The sequence below is a fragment of the Biomphalaria glabrata genome, chromosome 5 (genome assembly GCF_947242115.1).
Source record: "Biomphalaria glabrata chromosome 5, xgBioGlab47.1, whole genome shotgun sequence".
Taxonomy (NCBI): Eukaryota; Metazoa; Mollusca; class Gastropoda; family Planorbidae; genus Biomphalaria; species Biomphalaria glabrata.
The window spans coordinates 21306085-21328361 of NC_074715.1; the positions used below are offsets into that span (position 1 = coordinate 21306085).

The 22277-nt window shown below is 38.2% G+C and overlaps 1 protein-coding gene across 1 annotated transcript in view; it reads right to left on the reverse strand.

Annotated features, from left to right (window-relative positions):
* Nucleotides 1–22277, reverse strand: part of LOC106073387 (uncharacterized) — a 140671-nt gene that overhangs the window by 59158 nt on the left and 59236 nt on the right. The gene's annotated exons all lie outside the window — the stretch shown is intronic.

Sequence of the window (22277 nt, forward strand, 5' to 3'; positions counted from 1 at the left end):
CTGTCATTGAAGTCCGATCACTTCCTAACAGCCCCCCCCCCCCCCCCCCCAGGGTGCTCAAGGCTTGCCAAAATGTGGAACTGTTTACTAAACTGTTTAAACTATCGCTCTATTTACAGTTTGTGCTGTTAAAATATCATTAAACGTTGAATAAATAATAAAAATCAGATGCTAAACATATTATGTTACACACTCCTAGGCGGATGAAACATACTCACGTAATGCATTACACGTCCCACTCAATGAAGAAGGTCTAAACAAAAAATGTAATATTTACGAAATTCTAAGAAAATAAAATTCTAGAACTGGATCGACATCATTTGTTTGGTTTTTAAAACAAAATTGAAACAACTACATACACACACACACACCAAACAACTGAGGACTGACTTACTGTTAGAGGCTGTGACATACTGCAGGTGTATGGATGTGTGTGTTTTAAAATGAAATCTCCAATGTACTGTATAAATATTTAATTGTGTAACAGGCCAACATCATATATTATGTCCGTCGCTTTTTATTTCATCATCACTCTACACTGTCTACTATCGGACTAGATTAACGAACTTAATGGCCGTTTACAATGAATTTAAAATAGTGCACTAGTGCAAATGAACTCATTTCATTGGGAATTAATGTTTAAACAGGAATACAATTTAAACTACAAAGGGAGATAGAAACTTGAAGATTGTATAAAGACTAAAGGAGATTTCAAAAAAGTTACCAACTGGATTATCTCCCTTTTTAATTGAAGGATTTTGTATTCTACAAAAGAGATTCTCAAACTATTTTTTTACCCTGGATAGTCGAAACTTGCCCAGGTAGCCCTTAGTGAAAAAGCTACACAAATGCTCTGAGTATATCAGCTACAAATGTAGACAAACAAATCTCCACAAGCAACCATTTCTAGTCGGTTTGTTTTATTTTGTGATGAGGTTCGTAACCAGCTGAATCCACATTCTACCAAATTGAAAGACGGAAAAGCAGTCAACAATTTGTGTACACTAGCCCAGGGGTCGGCAACCTGCGGCTCGCGAGCCACGTGCGGCTCTTTGGATGTTAAGCTGCGGCTCTTTAGTTCCATGCGCAAATATTATTTATTTTATCGAAGAAAAAAAAATAAAAAAATTGTTCTGATTCGATTCTATCTCTCAGCCACTTGTACTCGCTTTTCAGCGCACCCCTCTCCATGTCTTGGACTGTAACATATTTGCAGGTGGAAGATATAAAATTTTCTTCTGCCTTATCACTTGATATAGATGAGTCTAACTACATAAAAGACACGGCACAAGTTGGCCTTTTTGTCAGATATATGTCTTCCCAAGGTCCAAAAAAATATCTTCTAGGATTGCTACCGCTCTCGTGACAACCTAGAGGAAAAGATAGAGCTAAGGACGTGCGAAAATACATTGAAGACAATAAAATCGATATAAATGAATCGTTTCAATAGCAACACTGATGGAGTCAGAAGTGTGACAGGAAAAAATTAAAGGGGCAACTACGATTCTTTGGCGCAAAATTAAACAATTTAACGAATTCTAACGAAATGTTCGGAAGAAAAAGAAATCTTGTGGCTCTTTAGAAACATTGAATTTTTGGCTCTTCCCACTCAAAAGGTTGCCGACCCCTGCACTAGCCCACAATTCAGGAGATAAAAGTGTCATCTGTGTGTCTACCAGTAGTGGTGCTTATGTTCGTCATTTGTGAATATGCCAATAAGCGACTCTTGCATTGGTGTGGATTCATCTGTTTGAAATCTTTGTCCATCCCACAGGAATATCCAAGTGAAAATAGTTTTCAAATGGTTTAGGTCGTCAACAAATAATCCGTAATAGACAAATTAAACAGCAGCGAGGGGCAAGTTGATAATTATCACAATTATCCGATTGCATAAACTGGCTTTAGGGTAGAAGTTATTTTAATTGTATACAATTTCCCTATTTTTGCGGACTCCTTACGTTCGACTCACGGACCCTGGGGGTCCGCGGACCATACTTTGAGAACCACTGCTCTACAACGTTATCACTGATCTAACACAAAAGCATAACGACTGCAATAAGACAGCATAATGACTGCATATAGACTGCAGGTTTGTTTCTTTCTAGTTTCTATTTCTCAAGTAAAGAAAATAAACCAAGATGAGCAGGTAAATGTTTCAATGTGTCAACTTGAGGAAGATATGGGAGGAAGGGGGAGGAGAGACACTTGAGAGGAACATGGAGAGAGAGAATGGAAGGAGAGACCGGAGGAAGATACGGGAGGGAGTTTGAGGAGAGAGACTTGAGAGGAACATGGAGAGAGAGAATGGAAGGAGAGACCGGAGGAAGATACGGGAGGGAGTTTGAGGAGAGACACTTGAGAGGAACATGGAGAGAGAGAATGGAAGGAGAGACCGGAGGAAGATACGGGAGGGAGTTTGAGGAGAGAGACTTGAGAGGGACATAAAGAGAGAGAGAGAGAATGGAAGGAGAGACCGGAGGAAGATACGGGAGGGAGTTTGAGGAGAGAGACTTGAGAGGGACATAAAGAGAGAGAGAGAGAGAGAGAATGGAAAGAGAGACCGGAGGAAGATACGGGAGGGAGTTTGAGGAGAGAGACTTGAGAGGAACATGGAGAGAGAGAATGGAAGGAGAGACCGGAGGAAGATACGGGAGGGAGTTTGAGGAGAGAGACTTGAGAGGAACATAGAGAGAGAGAATGGAAGGAGAGACCGGAGGAAGATACGGGAGGGAGTTTGAGGAGAGAGACTTGAGAGGAACATGGAGAGAGAGAATGGAAGGAGAGACCGGAGGAAGATACGGGAGGGAGTTTGAGGAGAGAGACTTGAGAGGGACATAAAGAGAGAGAGAGAGAATGGAAGGAGAGACCGGAGGAAGATACGGGAGGGAGTTGAAGGAGAGAGACTTGAGAGGGACATGGGCAGAGAGAGAGAGAGAGAATGGAAAGAGAGACCGGAGGAAGATACGGGAGGGAGTTTGAGGAGAGAGACTTGAGAGGAACATGGAGAGAGAGAATGGAAGGAGAGACCGGAGGAAGATACGGGAGGGAGTTTGAGGAGAGAGACTTGAGAGGAACATGGAGAGAGAGAATGGAAGGAGAGACCGGAGGAAGATACGGGAGGGAGTTTGAGGAGAGAGACTTGAGAGGAACATGGAGAGAGAGAATGGAAGGAGAGACCGGAGGAAGATACGGGAGGGAGTTTGAGGAGAGAGACTTGAGAGGGACATAAAGAGAGAGAGAGAGAATGGAAGGAGAGACCGGAGGAAGATACGGGAGGGAGTTTGAGGAGAGAGACTTGAGAGGGACATAAAGAGAGAGAGAGAGAGAATGGAAGGAGAGACCGGAGGAAGATACGGGAGGGAGTTTGAGGAGAGAGACTTGAGAGGGACATAAAGAGAGAGAGAATGGAAAGAGAGACCGGAGGAAGATACGGAGGGAGTTGAAGGAGAGAGACTTGAGAGGGACATGGGCAGAGAGAGAATGGAAGGAGAGAACGGAGAAAGATACGGAGGGAGTTGAAGGAGAGAGACTTGAGAGGGACATAAAGAGAGAGAGAATGGAAGGAGAGACCGGAGGAAGAAACGGTAGGGAGTTGAAGGAGAGAGACTTGAGAGGGACATAAAGAGTGAGAGAGAATGGAAGGAGAGACCGGAGGAAGATACGGGAGGGAGTTGAAGGAGAGAGACTTGAGAGGGACATGGGCAGAGAGAGAATGGAAGGAGAGACCGGAGGAAGATACGGAGGGAGTTGAAGGAGAGAGACTTGAAAGGGACATAAAGAGAGAGAGAATGGAAGGAGAGACCGGAGGAAGATACGGAGGGAGTGGAAGGAGAGAGACTTGAGAGGGGCATGGGCAGAGAGAGAATGGAAGGAGAGACCGGAGGAAGAAACGGGAGGGCGTTGAAGGAGAGAGACTTGAGAGGGACATAAAGAGAGAGAGAGAATGGAAGGAGAGACCGGAGGAAGATACGGGAGGGAGTTGAAGGAGAGAGACTTGAGAGGGACATGGGCAGAGAGAGAATGGAAGGAGAGACCGGAGGAAGATACGGAGGGAGTTGAAGGAGAGAGACTTGAGAGGGACATAAAGAGAGAGAGAGAATGGAAGGAGAGACCGGAGGAAGATACGGAGGGAGTTGAAGGAGAGAGACTTGAAAGGGACATAAAGAGAGAGAGAATGGAAGGAGAGACCGGAGGAAGATACGGAGGGAGTTGAAGGAGAGAGACTTGAGAGGGACATAAAGAGAGAGAGAGAATGGAAGGAGAGACCGGAGGAAGATACGGAGGGAGTTGAAGGAGAGAGACTTGAAAGGGACATAAAGAGAGAGAGAATGGAAGGAGAGACCGGAGGAAGATACGGAGGGAGTGGAAGGAGAGAGACTTGAGAGGGGCATGGGCAGAGAGAGAATGGAAGGAGAGACCGGAGGAAGAAACGGGAGGGAGTTGAAGGAGAGAGACTTGAGAGGGACATAAAGAGAGAGAGAGAATGGAAGGAGAGACCGGAGGAAGATACGGGAGGGAGTTGAAGGAGAGAGACTTGAGAGGGACATGGGCAGAGAGAGAATGGAAGGAGAGACCGGAGGAAGATACGGAGGGAGTTGAAGGAGAGAGACTTGAAAGGGACATAAAGAGAGAGAGAATGGAAGGAGAGACCGGAGGAAGATACGGAGGGAGTTGAAGGAGAGAGACTTGAGAGGGACATAAAGAGAGAGAGAGAATGGAAGGAGAGACCGGAGGAAGATACGGAGGGAGTTGAAGGAGAGAGACTTGAGAGGGATATGGACAGAGAGAGAATGGAAGGAGAGACCGGAGGAAGCTAAATTAGAAAAATGTTTTTAGAGACTTCAAGATAGTGCACATTAATACTTAGTAATAAGTGATACAAATGTTGAATGCACGATTAAACCAATAGTGGAATTGGACTTACAAAACCAGATATGATGGTACACAGTTTAATGAAGCATAGATAAATAAGTAACGGACTGCTTTTTCTTGTTTTAAAAATGGGTTTTATGTCTGTGCATATTTGATTTTACAAGCCAAATGGTTAGATTTCCGAAGACTAAAAGTAGCTGTCGTATCTAGATCTAGATGGAACAAGATAAAGGTGAAGGTAAAATAAGATGTTTAATAGCGCTTTTAGTTTTTGAAATATAAACATAAGATAACAGACAAGCAGTTAGAGAGAGGGAGAGAGACAGTGAGAGCTAGAGAGATAGAAAGAGAGGAAGCAGTGACTATATATATATATATATATATATCCTGTAACTTGCTGTTGATGGAGTTGGATCAAAGAGAAAATTGAAAGACGCAGTTGTGGTTGTAGATCTAGTGACAAGCTTTTCAGACGTCTTCTTCAATGTATTGTACTAGTCATCTAGTGACGGATGGTAGGCTAGAAATAGACTTAATACTGGTAGTAACAAATAGAAACTTCCATACATGGAAATAAATAACATAGATCTTTATATTCGGCGTGAACATATTATATAATGTGAGATTATACGCGTGAAGGGCATTATCATTTACTTCAGAGGGTTTTTTTAAATGTTTTTTTTAGGGGGGGGGGGTAATGTAGGACTTAAGTTTGTTTTATGGGTTAGGGTTGAATTAGCCTACAGTTAAATGAATTATGGGTTATATTGCTTTTGCATTGCTGGATAAGGAAGAATTAGTTATATAGATAGGGCTTCACTTGATTATATAGGGTAGGGGTGAATGGAGGTTTAAAAATGTGTAGCATGGGCCCACTGACCTTAATATAGATCTGTGCTTGGACTTAATAGTGAATTATCATTTTAGATTTCTAGATGGCACAACGTTTTCGGTCTTGAATTTAAAATATTTCTCAAATTTACGAAACAAAACAATTTATTGCTGTTTTTAGCGGCTTCCGAAAAGGAGAAAAGACCTATTAGTTTTTTTTAATTGTCCGTCCGTCAGTCACGTTTAGATCTCAAAACATAGAAAATATATTGAAAATCCGATTTCCTGATATTTTACAACTTACAAAATTAAGGTTCAACCGTCAAGGCTATTTTTTATCTTCTAAAACATTTTTTTGTTTGTTTTTAAATGCACCAATTTTATAACTATTAGCTATCAACAGTATAAACAGGGGAGGCTATAATAGTTAGAAGAACAACTATTATTATGTATATTTTATTAACATTTATACAAACAGTTGTGTGTAAAAATCATAAGACAAATTAGTCGTAGACATAAAATATAGACACAAAAGAGTTACCCAGTGCAACACAAACATAATAGATCTTACTTTTGTTAGTGACCTCCTCCTTTCAAAAGGGAGAGAACTGTGAAATCCAAGCCACACCCCATCAACCATACAGAGCAAATCAAGGGGAGGCAAGAGAAGAGCTTATACTTTGTAAAACTACTTTAACACACTCGTGATCAGGGGACATCAATGACTTGAAAATGTCTACAGGAGAGCTGGGAAGTAGTTCTTGTTCGCGGGCTTATTTTCGAAGCAGAACCAACAAGTGGCGGACCAAGAACTATTTCATTCTGAAATATGATCTACAAGAAGAAGATTTCTGTCATTCTACTGTTTAGTTTCTAATCTATAACAAAATGAATATTAAATTCCACACATTGAAATATTATTAAACTGTACATTTTATTTTATTCCGCAGGTGTTCTTCAGCTGATGGAAGGCTGCTCGAGCTATACCAATGCGGACTCTGGTGAAGCTGATGGAAGGCTGCTCGAGCTATACCAATGCGGGCTCTGGTGAAGCTGATGGAAGGCTGCTCGAGCTATACCAATGCGGGCTCTGGTGAAGCTGATGGAAGGCTGCTCGAGCTATACCGATGCGGGCTCTGGTGAAGCTGATGGAAGGCTGCTCGAGCTATACCAATGCGGACTCTGGTGAAGCTGATGGAAGGCTGCTCGAGCTATACCAATGCGGACTCTGGTGAAGCTGATGGAAGGCTGCTCGAGCTATACCAATGCGGACTCTGGTGAAGCTGATGGAAGGCTGCTCGAGCTATACCAATGCGGGCTCTGGTGAAGCTGATGGAAGGCTGCTCGAGCTATACCAATGCGGGCTCTGGTGAAGCTGATGCCAAGCAGATGGACATGAGGTGGGGACAGTTGGAGAGACTCGCCCAGAACCGAGACGCCTGGAGTAAGCCGATCGTTGGCCAATGCCCCAGACCACAGGCAGAGATGAAATGTACTTTTATTGGGTGGATGTCTCTATGTATGTGTTTGTAGTATTCACAATCAAAATGCTCCATGAGAAACTTGTAATACCAAACACAGGCAGAGATGAAATGTACTTTTATTGGGTGGATGTCTCTATGTATGTGTTTGTAGTATTCACAAACAAAATGCTCCATGAGAAACTTGTAATACCAAACACAGGCAGAGATGAAATGTACTTTTATTGGGTGGATGTCTCTATGTATGTGTTTGTAGTATTCACAAACAAAATGCTCCATGAGAAACTTGTAATACCAAACACAGGCAGAGATGAAATGTACTTTTATTGGGTGGATGTCTCTATGTATGTGTTTGTAGTATTCACAAACAAAATGCTCCATGAGAAACTTGTAATACCAAACACAGGCAGAGATGAAATGTACTTTTATTGGGTGGATGTCTCTATGTATGTGTTTGTAGTATTCACAATCAAAATGCTCCATGAGAAACTTGTAATACCAAACACAGGCAGAGATGAAATGTACTTTTATTGGGTGGATGTCTCTATGTATGTGTTTGTAGTATTCACAATCAAAATGCTCCATGAGAAACTTGTAATACCAAACACAGGCAGAGATGAAATGTACTTTTATTGGGTGGATGTCTCTATGTATGTGTTTGTACTATTCACAAACAAAATGCTCCATGAGAAACTTGTAATACCAAACACAGGCAGAGATGAAATGTACTTTTATTGGGTGGATGTCTCTATGTATGTGTTTGTAGTATTCACAAACAAAATGCTCCATGAGAAACTTGTAATACCAAACACAGGCAGAGATGAAATGTACTTTTATTGGGTGGATGTCTCTATGTATGTGTTTGTAGTATTCACAAACAAAATGCTCCATGAGAAACTTGTAATACCAAACACAGGCAGAGATGAAATGTACTTTTATTGGGTGGATGTCTCTATGTATGTGTTTGTAGTATTCACAAACAAAATGCTCCATGAGAAACTTGTAATACCAAACACAGGCAGAGATGAAATGTACTTTTATTGGGTGGATGTCTCTATGTATGTGTTTGTAGTATTCACAATCAAAATGCTCCATGAGAAACTTGTAATACCAAACACAGGCAGAGATGAAATGTACTTTTATTGGGTGGATGTCTCTATGTATGTGTTTGTACTATTCACAAACAAAATGCTCCATGAGAAACTTGTAATACCAAACACAGGCAGAGATGAAATGTACTTTTATTGGGTGGATGTCTCTATGTATGTGTTTGTAGTATTCACAAACAAAATGCTCCATGAGAAACTTGTAATACCAAACACAGGCAGAGATGAAATGTACTTTTATTGGGTGGATGTCTCTATGTATGTGTTTGTACTATTCACAAACAAAATGCTCCATGAGAAACTTGTAATACCAAACACAGGCAGAGATGAAATGTACTTTTATTGGGTGGATGTCTCTATGTATGTGTTTGTAGTATTCACAAACAAAATGCTCCATGAGAAACTTGTAATACCAAACACAGGCAGAGATGAAATGTACTTTTATTGGGTGGATGTCTCTATGTATGTGTTTGTAGTATTCACAAACAAAATGTTCCATGAGAAACTTGTAATACCAAACACAGGCAGAGATGAAATGTACTTTTATTGGGTGGATGTCTCTATGTATGTGTTTGTAGTATTCACAAACAAAATGCTCCATGAGAAACTTGTAATACCAAACACAGGCAGAGATGAAATGTACTTTTATTGGGTGGATGTCTCTATGTATGTGTTTGTAGTATTCACAAACAAAATGCTCCATGAGAAACTTGTAATACCAAACACAGGCAGAGATGAAATGTACTTTTATTGGGTGGATGTCTCTATGTATGTGTTTGTACTATTCACAAACAAAATGCTCCATGAGAAACTTGTAATACCAAACACAGGCAGAGATGAAATGTACTTTTATTGGGTGGATGTCTCTATGTATGTGTTTGTAGTATTCACAAACAAAATGCTCCATGAGAAACTTGTAATACCAAACACAGGCAGAGATGAAATGTACTTTTATTGGGTGGATGTCTCTATGTATGTGTTTGTAGTATTCACAAACAAAATGTTCCATGAGAAACTTGTAATACCAAACACAGGCAGAGATGAAATGTACTTTTATTGGGTGGATGTCTCTATGTATGTGTTTGTAGTATTCACAAACAAAATGCTCCATGAGAAACTTGTAATACCAAACACAGGCAGAGATGAAATGTACTTTTATTGGGTGGATGTCTCTATGTATGTGTTTGTAGTATTCACAAACAAAATGCTCCATGAGAAACTTGTAATACCAAACACAGGCAGAGATGAAATGTACTTTTATTGGGTGGATGTCTCTATGTATGTGTTTGTAGTATTCACAAACAAAATGCTCCATGAGAAACTTGTAATACCAAACACGTAGAAGTTGTTGATATCCTTTGATGTGTGATGCCAACTGGTTTTTAGCGAATATCAAAGTGAAACTAATATCAACTGGTTTTTAGTGTTTTTAAATCAAGAAGAGAAACAAAATCCTAATACTTTGCTTTATGTAACCGAAATAAATAAATCTACTCTGAAGACACGTAGAATAGCAATGTTTAATCTCCCTACTTTTGGATCTATGCCCGAGTCAATATGAACATGTGAAGGATGCAATATTTTCCAATATCTATCAGACAAACTTTCTATTTTTAATGGAATAATAAAACTTAAAAGTCATACATGCTAACAAAGGATGCTACTGGCATACATGCAAAGTAATGATGCTACTGGCATACATGCTAACAAAGGATTTAGTAACATATTTAAGATTTTAAGCCCATTAACTTTAAGGTGATGATCAATAAATAACTGTATTTTAAAAATTTTTTGAGAACATTGAGGTATAAAATATGTTGCCCTCCCACCCCGCAAAGAAAAGTTGATGAAATGTTTCAGACTTCTAAAACAACCAACTAGTACGACTTGTATTTGAACTCCCCCCCCCCCCCCCAGGTTAACAAAGTGTGTCTTGTTTTATGACAGAACATTGGATACTATACTTCACTGACACCGGGAGATACCTAGTTTTGTTATGACACACACACACACACTCACATACAGGAACACGCTAGAGTTAATTTAGCTGTAAATATTCTCTACATTATTCAACGTTTCCATTCTTCAAGTTTATGACAGACTTCAGTTTGCTCTTGGACAATCTGTTTTGCTTTGTTATGACAGACTTCAGTTTGCTCTTGGACAATCTGTTTTGCTTTGTTATGACAGACTTCAGTTTGCTCTTGGACAATCTGTTTTGCTTTGTTATGACAGACTTCAGTTTGCTCTTGGACAATCTGTTTTGCTTTGTTATGACAGACTTCAGTTTGCTCTTGGACAATCTGTTTTGCTTTGTTATGACAGACTTCAGTTTGCTCTTGGACGATCTGTTTTGCTTTTTGTTTTATATGTTTCCAGTGCTCTTCCAGATTGAAGATTATTTTATCCAAGCCAAAACTTCCGACAGGACGGCGGGGGAGGGCGGGGAGCAGAGTTCGAACCCGGGACCATCGAGAGTCAACATTCATACCACACGAGCAGACACACATCCTCTGACGAGCTAGCTATTTGGTGTCTCCGGTGTAGACTAGAGAAAGTGCTGCTGAGCTAGCACTGTGCAATATAAAATGTATAAGATAAAGTGTGTGCACATTATAGCGTTGTTTATTATACAGTTGTCATCAGTGATCTATTAAATAGCGTCCTTGACATTGCAAAGAATCGAACATTTATTGTGAAAATAACAGGGAAGTGAGTCAGCAACAAGGAAGAAAATAAAAACACTTCTCACGTTTTTCTCGTGAATGAACCTTTCTACTTCAGGTCTCACTTTGTTCACAACTTATCCCCATAGATGTAAATAGTGGCTTTAATGACTTAGAAAAAAGTTGTAGAACTTCAATTGGAACTCGAGGACACAAGCCCCCCCCCCCCACCTCCCCGATACACTGACAGCTGTGCCAGCGGGGTACTTATGAGAATAGAAGGCTTTATACTTATCTATTGTTAGGTTCAAACTTTGAAGTGGCCAAGTATCTTATATAATACAGACGTGACATCAAAAAAGAAGATGATTACGTATAAAGGGGACTTATTCAACTTATACCGCCACATCAGTCAAGTACAATTTCTCGCCCTTGTTCGATGCCAAACAAAAATATGAATTAACAATTATTAATTAACTAATTGGTTTATTGTTTTATGGATTCTGGTTTTGTCGATGCCAATGAATAATTGTGCAAAGTTTCCACTTGATCCAAGAATGGGAAGTGGGAGAACTAACGTGAACAAAACTTGACTACACGAACTGTAGACAGAGCTTTGCCTAACCTAGAACTGAATAAGCTGTAGTATAGAATATCACGGAAGTTTGAAGATGAGACTCCAGAGTTCATTAGACACATTGGTAACGTCCAAAAATAAAGTTTTTAATCGCGCATTGTCGACCAATTGTTGTGAGTTTATATTTCAAGGAAGACCTCTGTATGTTTCTATGTCATTTGTTTGTAAGTCACTGGCTCAATATGTACCTATGTTTAGTCTCAGGAATATCTGGCCAGTTGTGTAACATGTACCTACAATGTCACGTTTTGACACTGAGCTATTCGTGTGTCGTGTGTACATGCGGTGTAAACGTGTTTATGTGTCATGTTTGTGTCGTCAGAAATGTTAATGAATAATTTATCATTAAAATGTATGCGACAATTCTTCTTCGTTCTCATTTTAACATGTCGGAGGGTTCAGATTAGTAATCCTCCTATATCTGAGATGAACTGCGCAGTGGTTTACAGATCAGGTAGTTCTCGGTAAAGTTTTTGTTCTATGGGAGGGTTTGGGGGCCAGAGCCTTGTTCGGGCCTCTTGATATAGTATGCAGCTTTGAAGGACATGGTCAGCATTCTCTGGTTTGAGACAATGAAATGTGAATGTTGTACAGAACACACTCGCCACTTGACTGCTCACGCATGAAGGTAGTGTTGACTTAGATGTGTGAACAGGGGCATCTCGATTTCTTAAACATATTTGTTCAGCTCAGAATGAAGGAGAAATCGCCTGGGGAAGCGTCCAAGCGAAACTGCCAAGAGGGGATTCTAAAAATGCAACCTTCATTGTCAATATGAAGGGATTCTGTCACAGCCACATTACAAAGTGCAAGACTGCCAGCTTGATATAACACACATAGTGTACATAAACACATCAATACAATTTATTGTTTAATTCTTTAACGTGAACTGGAGCTAGACAATTATATGTGACAGATTTGGGAGAAGACCGTTCTGACCTGGCGGCATCTTTCGTCAGTGCTGGATATTTTAACATCGTTACTAGATCAAGGTCAGTTTAAGATTGATGACCATCAGATATTGTCAGTTTGGACAGACGTGTCTAAGCCTAGTTAATGGTGTGGTTGATGTCCTTAATAGGTGGAATAAATCGTAGCCATGTCCAGCAGTGACACAATGTTCACTGACAGACTGATGAACAGATAAAATTTACATTGTTACCTACCAAACACACTTCTTTTTAATTTTGAAAGTGGCCACAACCTTAATTGTATATTATTATTATTATTATTATTATTATTATGTTAGAAAAGAATGAGTATTCATTCTCTGGCGAAGCCAGGGTCGAGTTTCGTTAAAGGGAGACAAAGTAAATTCCCGATAGCAAATGTGTGAATTCACTGCGTAAAGAATATTTAATGAGGCCAATGTTATATTCGGGAAAACACTTTCAAGACATTTGAAGCAAACTAACTGAACAAGTTGGACAGGCTTAATTGTGCACAATATTAAAAACAATTTTTCTTTTAATAAAAAATATTTGTTTTATTTGGTTCCAATTCGCATTATTTCTAAAGAGAGAAGTTTGAGTCTTGCACGTATTGTTCATTTATTTTGTCGCTAACTTTCAAAGCGATGTTCCCAACTTCCGACCAATATGTAAACACCAAAGCAAGATTGATGAGAATATTTATCAAAAAGAAACAAGAAAATGAGTCGGCTGTAAGACTAGCTACAGAGTTACTAACATTGTAGGTAGAGACATGAAACCATTTCCCGACGGCGAATGTGTACAAGTGCTTGCTAACAATGATGGAAGTGAGGTGTCCTGAAAAGAAGAATGCTGTTCATTTCACAAGTCTGTACGACGTGGCAACGAGCTATTGGTTTAAACTGCCCACATGTAGTGACGTTATAGTATCTGATTCTTTTGTCTATACCGACTGGTTTCGATTAGCACAAGCATACTTTTAATCTTGTTTTAAAAATGGTGTATACATAAGTGCATATATAGTCTTGATATAAGACTAGAAAAGTTCAGTGCCACTGGCAATCTCCCAGACAGAGCAGAAAGGGGAGTACTAGAACTAGCACCAATATGAACAATCAATCTTCGTTTTTTTTAAACGCGTTAGGCTTTTACTTATTGCTTTTACCAAGAGGGCGGTGGAGGTGTGTCAGTTTTTCATTCGAGCTTCACAAACAGCTAGACAGACGAACTACAGCAAATAATAATATTGAGGAAATGGAGGTGCTATATATATATTTACTTACTAGATCCATGTTAAGACTCCTTATCAAAACTGCTGTCCACTTCAATGATATTCCAATAAGAAATACAATATACGTTCTAGGTCAAGGAGTACAAATCTAGATCTAGATGCAGTGTCCAAACCAATTGATACTCAGAAGAAAGGGTCCTGTTAGTACAGTGATGGATATATCTACCTCTAAGGATAGACTTGACCATCTAGTCCAGAAATCCAAGCCACTGTTCCACTCAATTATTTCCCTTGTAACGGCCCGAGATTTGGTTCACGGAGACACACGCAGTCGGCTACTCATTACAGGTCGTCGTGCTAAGTCCACCAATCACAGACCACGCGTGAATGTACTGACAGTGACAGTGGCATTGAGGGAGAAAGTGACAATTATAATAAACAAGGACAGTGTGTTGAGAACACAGAAGGTGGCCCGCGGTAAGTCTAAACTCTAAACACATGTGTTAAGATGTAGACATATACGGAATGCGTTTCTTGTGCGTAACACCGTGACGAAAGTGATTGTCACGGTTCTGCTTTGATGTACGTTGCACGACCGCACCTCCATTTAGAAGTCACAGTAGTTGAACACAAATTGAACTCGAGTTTCATGATCTACAAATACTGTTTCTTTTATTTTTTCAAATAGTAATTGTAAATAGTTTTTAAAATAGTGTATTTTTAGGGGGAAAAAAGCTTAACTTCTTAATTTAAAACAAAACAATTCACTTTTAAAAGATAAAAACTAACCATAGCACCAGAAAGTTCATAGCACCTGAACGTTTATAGCACCAGAAAGTTCATAGCACAAGAATGTTCATAGCACCATACTGTTCATAGCAACAGAACGCTGAACGCTGCAAAATATGAACTAGGATCTTTTAAAACTTCTTCTAGTTTGAGAGCTCGAAGCTTGATGGACGGACGCCAGACAAACCATGACAAAACGAATAGCGGCTTCATTCCATTCGGGAGGCATTAAATAGGAAGAAACAGACAGACTGGAAAACTAAGAGAGACGTAAATGAGTATTTCAGAGAAATAGAACACATTGAAAAATAGTGTAAAGATAATTTTTTATTATTAAATGTAAAAAAAAAACAACAAAGAAATGATAATCAATTTTCGTAGGGGAGAAGGAAAATGATATTGTTTCTGTAGCTGGAGAGACTATTAAATAGTGCAAACTTTTAAATACCTTGGTACTATCCTAGACAATAAACTAAATTTTACTGCAAATACTGATTATATCAGCAAAAAAGGGCAGCAAAGATTACGATGTCTAAGAAAACTGTTCTCGTTTAATGTTAGCGAAAAGGCCTTGGCTATGTTTTATCACGCTCATATCTGCAATATTTTAAGTTTCAATATCACTGCCTGGTATGGCAATCTGAGCATTAAAAATAAAAATAAACTTTATAGAATCCTAAATGCTGCTGGTAAAATCATTGGCAAAAAACAAACCCCATTTGGGCAGTTGTTTGAGACAAACATCTATAAAAAAGCTAACAAGATCCTCGAAATAAAGAATCACCCTTTGTGTCAGGATTTTGTGATTTTACCATCACAAAAGAGATACAAGACGCCGATGGCAAAGACAGACACAAACACTCTTTTGTTCCCCCTGGCAATCAAATCATTAAATAGAAACAATCTGATATAAACTTTTCGCATGTAAATTATGAGTGAGTCTGGTGTGAATGTACATTTTGGTTTGTTATAGTTCTAAATTATAATGTTTTTTGTTTGGTGTAATGCACAAATTGCACGGACAATAAAAGATTAATGATTATTATTGGTTCTCTTCTTTCCCTTCAGACATTCAAATGTTCATAATTCACATGCTGTTGTTTTACTTGTTTCATTTGATAAAGATCGACGCCCGACCGAGTGGACATATCATGAGTTTACCATCGCTATATAATCTTTTAAGATAATTTTGAAAAGCTGTTATTATTTTTGTTAATTTGAACCTAGTATCTTGTCTATTTTTTGTGTTATACTGATAATCATTAGATCTATGGCTATTTGGTTTAATTATTGCTTTAGCCGAAGCATTTATGTTTTATTTAAAAATGTCCACAATGATCCTTTTAGCTAGATCTTTAGCTGTTTGTTTTTTTTAACACAGTGTATGTCTTGGAGTAGATAACATGTACATGTGAAGAGTCCACCTGAAGAGTATATCTTTCCATCAAGAAAAATGCCAATTATTAAAAGTAACAAAAAACTAAAACTATTAAAAACTACTTATTCTTTTCCTGGTAAACCAGTTACACAGACTAAAAAAATCTAAAAGGAACAAAAAACTAAAATGCTAATTAACTCTAGTTAGGCCAATATTAGAATATATATCCACTCCATCAACTCAAGAAAACATAAAGAAACTAGAGCTAACGCAAAATTGAGCAGTGAGATTTATTGCAAACGAATATTCCAATTTAATTAGAGTCACCAAGAGTAAACTCAGTAAATTTAGAGACACTCCTGGACAGAAGAATACAAAGTTGCAATAATACATAAAACACTGAACCTTAATTTACATATAGAAAAACAAAACCTAATAAAATACTCAGAAAGACACAAAGATAGAGACACATTTCTTTTTCCATATGCTAGGTGTAATGACACTATAGCAAAACGCGTAGAAGTTGAGGTTACATCGGGTATTTTCTGAGTGACGCGACAGATCATGGAATGGAAATAGAAAAGAATTAACGAGCTACGACGACGTAGACTGTATGCCCTTATTCTGTCATCAATTGTTGTTCAAGTAAATAGCTGGATTGATGCACTACAGGCTTATATACAGGCTTATATACAGGCTTATATACAGGCTTATATACAGGCTTATATACAGGCTTATATACAGGCTTAGATACAGGCTTAGATACAGGCTTATATACAGGCTTATATACAGGCTTATATACAGGCTTATATACAGGCTTATATACAGGCTTAGATACAGGCTTAGATACAGGCTTAGATACAGGCTTAGATACAGGCTTAGATACAGGCTTAGATACAGGCTTATATACAGGCTTATATACAGGCTTAGATACAGGCTTAGATACAGGCTTAGATACAGGCTTATATACAGGCTTATATACAGGCTTATATACAGGCTTATATACAGGCTTATATACAGGCTTATATACAGGCTTATATACAGGCTTAGATACAGGCTTAGATACAGGCTTAGATACAGGCTTATATACAGGCTTATATACAGGCTTATATACAGGCTTATATACAGGCTTAGATACAGGCTTAGATACAGGCTTAGATACAGGCTTAGATACAGGCTTAGATACAGGCTTAGATACAGGCTTATATACAGGCTTATATACAGGCTTATATACAGGCTTATATACAGGCTTATATACAGGCTTATATACAGGCTTATATACAGGCTTATATACAGGCTTATATACAGGCTTATATACAGGCTTATATACAGGCTTATATACAGGCTTAGATACAGGCTTAGATACAGGCTTAGATACAGGCTTATATACAGGCTTATATACAGGCTTAGATACAGGCTTATATACAGGCTTAGATACAGGCTTAGATACAGGCTTAGATACAGGCTTAGATACAGGCTTATATACAGGCTTATATACAGGCTTATATACAGGCTTATATACAGGCTTATATACAGGCTTATATACAGGCTTATATACAGGCTTAGATACAGGCTTAGATACAGGCTTATATACAGGCTTATATACAGGCTTATATACAGGCTTATATACAGGCTTAGATACAGGCTTAGATACAGGCTTATATACAGGCTTAGATACAGGCTTATATACAGGCTTATATACAGGCTTATATACAGGCTTATATACAGGCTTATATACAGGCTTATATACAGGCTTATATACAGGCTTAGATACAGGCTTAGATACAGGCTTAGATACAGGCTTATATACAGGCTTATATACAGGCTTAGATACAGGCTTATATACAGGCTTATATACAGGCTTAGATACAGGCTTAGATACAGGCTTATATACAGGCTTAGATACAGGCTTATATACAGGCTTATATACAGGCTTATATACAGGCTTATATACAGGCTTATATACAGGCTTATATACAGGCTTATATACAGGCTTATATACAGGCTTATATACAGGCTTATATACAGGCTTATATACAGGCTTATATACAGGCTTATATACAGGCTTAGATACAGGCTTAGATACAGGCTTAGATACAGGCTTAGATACAGGCTTAGATACAGGCTTATATACAGGCTTAGATACAGGCTTAGATACAGGCTTAGATACAGGCTTAGATACAGGCTTAGATACAGGCTTAGATACAGGCTTAGATACAGGCTTATATACAGGCTTATATACAGGCTTATATACAGGCTTATATACAGGCTTATATACAGGCTTATATACAGGCTTATATACAGGCTTAGATACAGGCTTATATACAGGCTTATATACAGGCTTAGATACAGGCTTATATACAGGCTTAGATACAGGCTTAGATACAGGCTTATATACAGGCTTATATACAGGCTTATATACAGGCTTATATACAGGCTTATATACAGGCTTATATACAGGCTTATATACAGGCTTATATACAGGCTTATATACAGGCTTATATACAGGCTTATATACAGGCTTAGATACAGGCTTAGATACAGGCTTAGATACAGGCTTAGATACAGGCTTATATACAGGCTTAGATACAGGCTTAGATACAGGCTTATATACAGGCTTATATACAGGCTTATATACAGGCTTATATACAGGCTTATATACAGGCTTATATACAGGCTTATATACAGGCTTATATACAGGCTTATATACAGGCTTAGATACAGGCTTATATACAGGCTTAGATACAGGCTTAGATACAGGCTTATATACAGGCTTATATACAGGCTTATATACAGGCTTATATACAGGCTTATATACAGGCTTATATACAGGCTTATATACAGGCTTATATACAGGCTTATATACAGGCTTATATACAGGCTTAGATACAGGCTTATATACAGGCTTATATACAGGCTTAGATACAGGCTTAGATACAGGCTTAGATACAGGCTTAGATACAGGCTTAGATACAGGCTTAGATACAGGCTTATATACAGGCTTAGATACAGGCTTATATACAGGCTTAGATACAGGCTTATATACAGGCTTAGATACAGGCTTAGATACAGGCTTAGATACAGGCTTAGATACAGGCTTAGATACAGGCTTAGATACAGGCTTATATACAGGCTTATATACAGGCTTATATACAGGCTTATATACAGGCTTATATACAGGCTTATATACAGGCTTATATACAGGCTTATATACAGGCTTATATACAGGCTTATATACAGGCTTAGATACAGGCTTAGATACAGGCTTAGATACAGGCTTAGATACAGGCTTAGATACAGGCTTAGATACAGGCTTAGATAGGCTAGATAGTCGACTTTGTTCTGTTGGATGTCGTTTTGAAAGAACTCGCGTTTAACATCTAGCCTCAACTAGATCTATAAGATTGATCAACCAACTACATCAAGTTCATCAATGCCATCAACATAGGACACATTTTTACAAGTGCTCCTTTTTCCCAAGTACCATTAGAGAATGGAATGTATTGCCTGAATCGGCCAGGTGGACCTGCGACTTGCCGGAATAACATGCATGACTAAACTGACACATCAAATCCTTAAGACGTAATTATCTTCTTTTTTGAAGAAATTCTGCAAATTTATAAGATAAGATAGCATAAGTACGCCAGTACATAGTTTATCAGAATAGGTTAAAACAACAACAGCTCGGTCATTTTAAATAAGCACTTGAGTTGTTTTGTTTCATACTAGAATCTAATGGACCGTATAGCTGAATTTAAACCCCAAGGTTGTCCTGGTAGAGATAGGTTAATAGAACTATGAACCAAATAAATGTGTTATGGAGTGGAACGCTTGAATTGTCTACCAGAAGTTTTGGGCTACAATACAACGACCGGTAACAACAATAGAGCAACATTCAAGAAGACGTTTGTTGGTGGTTGTTGTTTTTTTAACTAGCGCATCCAATTTTAGAACGGTAAAAAGCTTACAGTACATTTTAAAGGGACAGAAGAATGAGTAACAATGAAGCTACTTCACTAGATCTATAGAGAACTCTAGTTTTGTGAGTGCATCTGGTGCATGGTGCATGTTCCAACACAACAAACAAGAGAAGATTTCTTGGTAAATAATTTAATATCAATTGTTAAAAATATATAATTAAAAGTATAAGACAACTCAAATGAAGCAATCAACAATGTAATTATGAAATGAATCCAACTCGATCGACCTAGATCTAGGTGTTAGGACCCAAGGAATAACTAGATTCTAACACCAAAGTGAGGGCTGGGTCTGCTCTTCAAATAGACTGTGACAAACAACGGCAGTTTCTCTATCAATATGATTTCATAAAATATGCAGGGCATGCATAACCATGATTAAAAAAAACAACAACATAATTCTTCCTTAATCTTACGACTCGAAGACATTAGCTTTGGAACATATGATATTATTTATTAAACTAGTCCAAGTAGAGTAGAGTTTATATAGACATAGTTTCACTACTTAGCAACTAGATCTAACTAATCTATTGGTCGCTACTTACTGTTTTCTAGTCACACAATGCTAGGAGGTTAACAATGTCTCTCCTGCAGCCTGCATTGTTATCTGAATATATCGTCTGCAGCACACAGTTAGTTCCCCCCACACCACTTTTCCCCTCCCTCCCTTCTTTAAAGGTTTCCACAGAAATAGACACGCAAATTGAGATCTGCCCCCCCCCCCTTTTTTTTTTTATATTCCTGGAGTGTAGTTTGATCTCTGGCCAAAACTAAAAAAAAAACATCAGTCTCCCCCCCCCCTCCCACACCTTCCTTTGTTACATCTCTTCCTACTAGTGTAGTTAAGTGGGGTACAAGGGAGGTCACTCTATCAACACGAGATATACACGACATATATGTTCATGGAGATCTGTTAGGCACTTTTAAGTCGGCATTCTTTTACGATAGGAAATGGAAATTCTTGGATGTCGTAGAGTGTTGGGCAAACGTTTTAACTGAATGAAAAACCCGGCTAAATGCATTGACCGCCTGGCCAAGGGTGTTTCGGACTGCCGCAGCTAAGGTGCCGAGTTCAAACCCAGCCATTTCCTGCCATCCCCCAAGAGCCTTCAGATAATAACATTTCTGTTGGGACGTCTGAAAACGTTTCATCCCCACGACACATCGCCAACCCCACGACACATCGCTAACCCCACGACACATCGCTAACCCCACGACATATCGCTAACCGTTTCCACAGATAACTTTTATAGTCTCAAAATCATCATTATACTTTTTTTAAAAATAATGCAAAATATCCTCTGCCATCCACATCACATTATGTGCACTGTCTCAAGAAGAAAATAAATCAAGAAAATAGGTCAAGAAAATAGGTCAAAAGTAATTAGGAAAGAAACGGATTGTTTCCCATCAGATGTATTGAAATGTTCGTTTTCTATAGTCCTGCAACTTAATGGATAAGCTTTATTGAGAAGTACCTAAGGACTAAAAGTAATAACCAGCTTTTTAACACCAAAGCTTATCTAAGGGGAAATAACCGCTGATTAGTACCATATATCTGAAAAAATTAATAAGCTTAATTGAGAAGTACCTAAGGACCACTACTTATAACCAACTTTTTAAAACCGAAGCTTATCTAAGGGAAAATAACTGCCGATTAGTACCATTTATCTGAAAAATTACAGGCTTTAGCTCCCTTTTTGCTATATAAAACAAAATTAATTAGTTAGTACTAAATGATTTACTAATTGGTTAATATTTGGATTGATTCGTGTATTGTTATCGTCTAATAATAATTATGCCAAATTTCAACTTGATCCGAGATTGGGAAGTAGGAGAAAAAAACGTCTCAAAATGTGATAAGGGGACTAAATAGGTTTAGAATAAGGGTAAGGTGATCGGGAATTTCATTTGAGCGACGTGACTATAAATAGAACTTCATTTTGGACGGAAATAGGGAATTATGGGAAGATGACAATTGTTAACGAACTCACTCTTTTAGCAAGCAAGATGGTAGTTTTGTTTTAGAACTGTGACATTAGGACTGTACCCTATTATTGTGTATTAAATAATATTTCTCAAGTTTAAAAAGTCTTATTAAATTATTTCATTAATATGTAGATATATGTGTGTTCGGACCGCAATCTAGACTGTGAGTTAATAATAATTATTTAGACTAGTTCTACATCATCATCAAGAATCGAGTAATCTACATTTCTACATATTATAAATCACACACATAACACCATACATATCCACATCTCTCAATAAGTAGCATTTATTCTCCTATTTGGAAATCAAACAAAATAATTAATCATCAACAATTAATTTTTATTTTATTGATTCTTGTCTTGTCAGATTCAATTAATAATTGTGC